Below are 6,035 nucleotides of genomic sequence, written 5' to 3' on the forward strand. Positions count from 1 at the left end.
GTCCTTGAAATTGAAAAGTTTGAGTATCATTCATTCACTGTTGACACTTAATACTCCATTCTCTCAAAATGCAGTGTCTACCCTTCGCCAATAGATGGCACTGGGGCTTCTGAGTTGGTGTCATTGAAATGTACTGTAAGTGTTGAAATGGCATTTGAATAGTTCTATTCTAAGTTATATTCTGGCATTATCTATTCCATTTAGTCTACCCTCTTCCCTTTTAAAGGACTATATAATGGGTTTTGTTCCTTCTTCCTTTTCTCCAGGTAATGTTTTAACTAGCACAATTGGAGTTGGGCACCCCCTAATGAATATTTGCACCTTGCCCAATTTGGTGACAAAGACCCCCCCACATTAATATGTATTTGGCCACAGACCCCCATGAAAATATGTTGTGCCAGGGATCCCCTGATTTGTGTTTTTAAAATGTGCCAGTAATATAACTATTTGAGTGGCTGGTAGGTATAATCCTCTAGTGTATGCCAGTGTTTTTACCCTTTTTTTCTGAATCAGAAGAGCATAGATGCTTGCAGAATGTCAACAAAGCCATGTGGACGAATGTCTTATTTCTACAGCTTTTTGGGTTGCCTGTTAAGTAAAGTGTGACGACATCCCCCATTTAAAGCAGGCACCACCAGCACTGCAGCAGATGAGACATTGTAAGGAACAGTCTAACAGAACAGGCGTGCAAACTGTTCCGCCTGTCACAAAGACCGGGCCTATGTGCATGCAGAATTTCACGTAAATTGCATGGTACGTTCATGATATGAGGCATTTTGTTCAAAACTGGCCAATCCTGCAAATTTAGAAGCCAATGTTAGCCAATTAGGATAGAATATGAAATATCAGACAGATCCGTCTCGATCAAACCCCCAATAAGGCTACCCAACGTTGAAGCTGCCACTACCTACTGGAGAAAAGTGGAACTGCAGCACGTTAATGGAGGTGGACGGACATTCAGTGACGTAATGTGTGTGCCGGGCTTAACTTCCACTCGCTCGAGCCATTGAGTTATAGTACTACCGGCAGTCTTCCGGGTGCTTCAAAACGCCACTGAGCAACTTCTATTGAAATGAATAGCTTGGGGGCGGGGCTGTAGCTCTGGTCCTCCCTCTATCCTTTTATACCTCTGACTAGAAATGCTGTGTACCGATTTGTGGGATTTTGGGACAGAATCTGAAGGAGTAATATCCAAAAATGTGTTTTACAAAAGTTAGCCTCCTTGTTGCACTATAAAAGGCAGAAGCGAAAGATGCAGGTCAAAGGTTTTTCCTTGGCCTCTAGGGAGTGTGCATGCAAAGTTTCACACAGATCGGTGCTTATAGGTAAATGCAAAGCGGCCTGTTATAGCGCCACCATGAGGCTGTGGCATTTTGTCCTTGGTCTAGTCACTCTAGTAATAATGTGCATGCAAAATTTCTCGTGCATTGCATGCTGCATTCATGATTTGAGGCAGTTTGTTCAAAACTGACCAATCCTGCAAACTTTGGAAGTCAATCTTAGCCAAACATACTGCCCTTGACTTCGGCCTGGTGGAGACAATCATCAACCTCAACCACTGTAGATTACAACTGACCTAGTCTTGGACAGAGCAGAGAAAGGAACTGCTGCTGGTGGTAGAAATGGAGTGCAGGAAGATTGCCCTCGAGCTCAATGGCAAGAAATCTAAAGTGATGGCATCCAACATGGAGGACAAAAGCGTCACTATTTCCATTTCCAGGATGGTGCACAAGGTATAGTTGTGGATTTAAAATGTCTATACTGTAGGTGCCTGATTTAGCAGGGCAGCATAGCTAACCTATAGTTCATTTTATGAAGAAAGCGCCAAATTTGTTGATAGATATAATTGGGAACAAAACTGGATATTGGGCCATCCCAAATTCTCATCCTGGTGGGCGTGGCAGCCATTTTTCTAAATGGCCACCAGTGGTTGGTCATATCTTCCTAAATGACCCTCTAGCAGCTACAATATTTACTGTACGAGGCTGAAATGTTGCATGAAGGTCAAGTGCTTTCATACCAATTGGCTAAAAGGGGTGGGGCAAATGCAATGGGAGTGGCCTATCATAAAAAGGTGCATAACTTCCAAGTAGACAGAGACATAAAGGCTAGATGGCTCAAGGCGGAGTCTGACGTAGTTCACCCGGCGGTCAACGTGCTTCGGGGCTACATTACAGTATGTTCTATGGCAGCTCAAACAAAAATAGTCATAACTCGCTCAAATCTTGACGGATTTACAAACCGGTAGGTTTATTACAAACGTTATTAAACGTAGCTAAGATTCAAGATGTTTATCTGCTTAATATTTTTTTTATATGAACATCATATAAAATGCGGACGTCTCTGACGTTTATAATAAACCAAACCGTTTGAAAATCGGCCCATACATGCCCCATAGACACAATGTTATGCTGCCCCGAATTAAGATGGCCACCACGTAACGACGTCGCTCTCCATTGGGCAGCAGCGCGGGCAAGTCATCTAGCTTTCTTATATATATATATCTATGGACATAGACATTTGCACAGCATTTTCTTCCAAAAAAGGGATGTGGCAGTGGGAGAGGTCTGTTTAGAGTACGACTCTGTCTGTAGCATGACCACGAGGGCATAGGCTATGTACTTATTTTGGTGCGATCAGGCTGACCGAGCAGTCAGCTAATTGGGGTCGCGTTTGGGTCTCACACACACAGCCTGCACTGCTCAGTTCACACGAGTGTGATTTTTACTTACTGTTTCACACACAAACACACAGACCAATATATCTAATAACCTTCAGGCGTGTATGTAATTTTTAATAATTGGCATAATAGTGTAATAAGTGATAACACTCTCAAACAATAGGCAAAATAATTATCTCACAATGGAACAACACAGCCATAAACTGAATCACTGGTGACCCAGTGTGCATACATAACAGAGTCACCTGGCATATTCTCACTCACAAAAGCAGAGGCCCGTTCACCGAAGAGCTGCAGCGCACATCCAAGTATAAAGCTCGGTCTGGGCGAGCCCCGAGCCCTTCCAGGCTGACCCAGAGCCGGTCGTGACGCACCGCCGCAGAGAAAATGCGCCCGGCGGGGGCACAGGACAGCGGAAACGGGGAGGGGTCCCCCTGAGGGGTATACCCGGCCGACCCTCCGACAAGTTGAGTCCTCCGGGCAGACTGCACGGACCCCACTAGTTTACCTCTTAACGGTCTCACAGTTCACACCCTGTTGAACTCTCTCTTCAAAGTTCTTTTCAAATTTCGGAAGATTTGACCAACCGCTGGCGGCCATTTTGAAAAATGGCTGCCACGCCCAGCAGGATGAGAATTTGGGATGGCTCAATATCCAGATTTGTTCCCAATATATCTATCAACACTTCTGCCAAATTTGGCGCTTTCTTCATAAAATGAACGATTGGTCTTACTGTATACTGAGTCATGCCGCTGCACTCATTTCAACAGCACAGAAGCAGAAGTCTGGCGGTCCAGAGGCCACATGCCCAGAATGCCTTGCACTCTAGGGTTGCCAACTATACCTGACATTCGAATAATGGACGGACAGAACATTAAGTCGTCCTTTAACGCCTTGAATTACAGTATGAGCTGTTTGAACTTGTAATGATGTGTGTCATTAATTGATTCCCAAAAATAAGGAACGTGGCTCTCCCCTTCTCTCTCCCTCCTTCCTGTCTGTCTTCACAGTAACTATAAATAAAAAAGGCACAAAAGCCAAAAACAAATCTTTAAAAAAAAGAAAATAAATGTGGGAGCAAACTAGCATCGGTCTCACTGATATGGTGGCAGCCAACTAGGACAGCTGGAAAATATAAGGAAACCGATATATTTTATGCAAGCGAACAAGAAGGCACTGGAGCAGCTCAGACGATTTAGGCCCTTGGTTTATTATAACAGGGTGCAAATAGTGACAACGTTTCGATGTGTAAGTTACATCTTCGTCAGAGCCATAGAGTAGAATCGGCTCAACGATCGTCCTAAATATTTTTACTTTTAACATCTTACTAACATCTTACTATTGCAATGGGAAGTGCATTCCATTTTGGAGCCAGAAGGGAGAAGAGTTTATATATACGTTATGCCTGTAACTTGCAAAACATCAAATTTCAATATATGAATTGCACATGACTACTAGTACTACTACTATAAACTAGTTAACCCATTGATACCTGAGGCCGAATCTGGGAATGCCTTCTAGGGCCTGACCTAAGGTTTTTGTCTCCACCAGGCCGAATGCATTGGGAGAGAGTATGTTTTGCACTCTGTCCGTGTGTGAGTCCGTCCGTCTGTCCGTCCGTCTGTGTACAGCTAATCTCTGGCACCATTAACCCGGTCGATGCCAAATTTTGCACACACACTCCCTGGATGCCAACGATGAACCTCTGATGAAATTTTCCAGAACGGCCTGTTATAGCGCCACCAGGAGGCCGACTTTTGAAAAACATATTTTTTGATATTACTCCTCCAGATTCTGTCCAAAAATCCCACAAATCATTACACACTATCTCTATAGTCATGTGTTCAAGCCGGATCTGTCCAATATTTCATATTCCATCCTAATTGGCTAACATTGGCTTTCAAAGTTTGCAGGATTGGCCCGTTTTGAACAAAAAGCCTCAAATCATGAACGCAGCGTGCAATTTACGTGAAATCTTTCACAGACTTTCCAACTAGGCTGAGGAATATATCCCACCCTTTTCACATTGGCCTGTTATAGCACCACCAACAGGTGGATTTTTGCAAAACACATTTTTGGGACAAAATGCCTCAAATCAACAACGTATAGGTTGCACCAGTACTCAGTAAGTATAACATACTTAACTCCTATAGCGCCATTGCCGTTGATTAATGCCAATTGAAGCCTAATTTTGATACTAACGCTTAACGCCATTGCCGTTGATTAATGGCAATTGCGCTTTTATAGTGCATTCAATCGATCGAGCCATAAGGCTACTTACGTTAGCCGGTTAGTTAGCTATGTTGTTAGGACAGCACTGGATCGTCCATCTTAGATCGTCGTCGCCATAATAATCCATTCTATCCGAATGGAATTGGAATCTGAATTAAGAGTTAATAAACTGGAGTTAGCTTGCACTATAGGAACTCTTTTTTTTCTCTCTTTGCCAAAAATAGAAATAGCCGATCTACAGGATAACAACATTGTGAGATGGTAGATTGGCTGTTGGCTACTGTTCTCCCCAGAATATGAATGCTTGGGTTCAATTGGTTAACACTTTGTTTCCCCCGAGTCCTCCTGCATTTGGGTCAAGCTTTGAAAACCCTTAACACCCCTAGGGGTCTATTTGGTTCCATTTGTGCACGCTCAGAGTTACACACCCGTAAAGGTCCATTTGGTCGCATTTGTACACTCTGAGTTTTGGTTCCATTTGTGCACTGAGTTTTGGTTCCATTTGTGCACTCTCAGAGTTACAGACCCGTAAGGGACATACACAGTGATGTAATTGAATCTTCTTGTCAGCTCTGTCTCCACCAATGATGTTCCTTAAACCTAGCCCCTGCCCCTCCAACGTTGTGGGGTCAGTGAGGTCGCTGGTGGTCAGGTGGTCTGACAGCCAGAGGACCACCACTGCACACACGCACACATGCACGCACACATGTACACACTCATGCATGCATGCATGCACGCACGCACGCACGCACGCACGCACGCACGCACGCACGCATGCACGCACGCACGCACATAAACAACACACTTAAGGGTGTGTTGTTTATGTGCAACACACCCATAATATTACAAACCAAAACACAAACAAAAAACAAACCCTCCCGGTGTGAAGGCTGAAGGCGGTAAGGTTATGGGCTTTGTCTTGGGGTTTGGGATTTAGAGGTTAAGGGCTGTTTGGGTCAGGTAGTTGTGGTTAAGGTTAGACTTGGGTTAAGGACTCAGAGTTAGGTTAAAAGTTAGGTCTAAAGTTAAGGTTGAGTTAGGAAACTGGGCCTGATTCCATGACTACTTACAGTTTATGTAGCTATTGACAGGGAAGGAGGTACTACTGCGATTAGGGTATCCC

Source organism: Electrona antarctica, assembly GCF_951216825.1.
Source record: "Electrona antarctica genome assembly, chromosome: 14".
Classification (NCBI taxonomy): domain Eukaryota; kingdom Metazoa; phylum Chordata; class Actinopteri; order Myctophiformes; family Myctophidae; genus Electrona; species Electrona antarctica.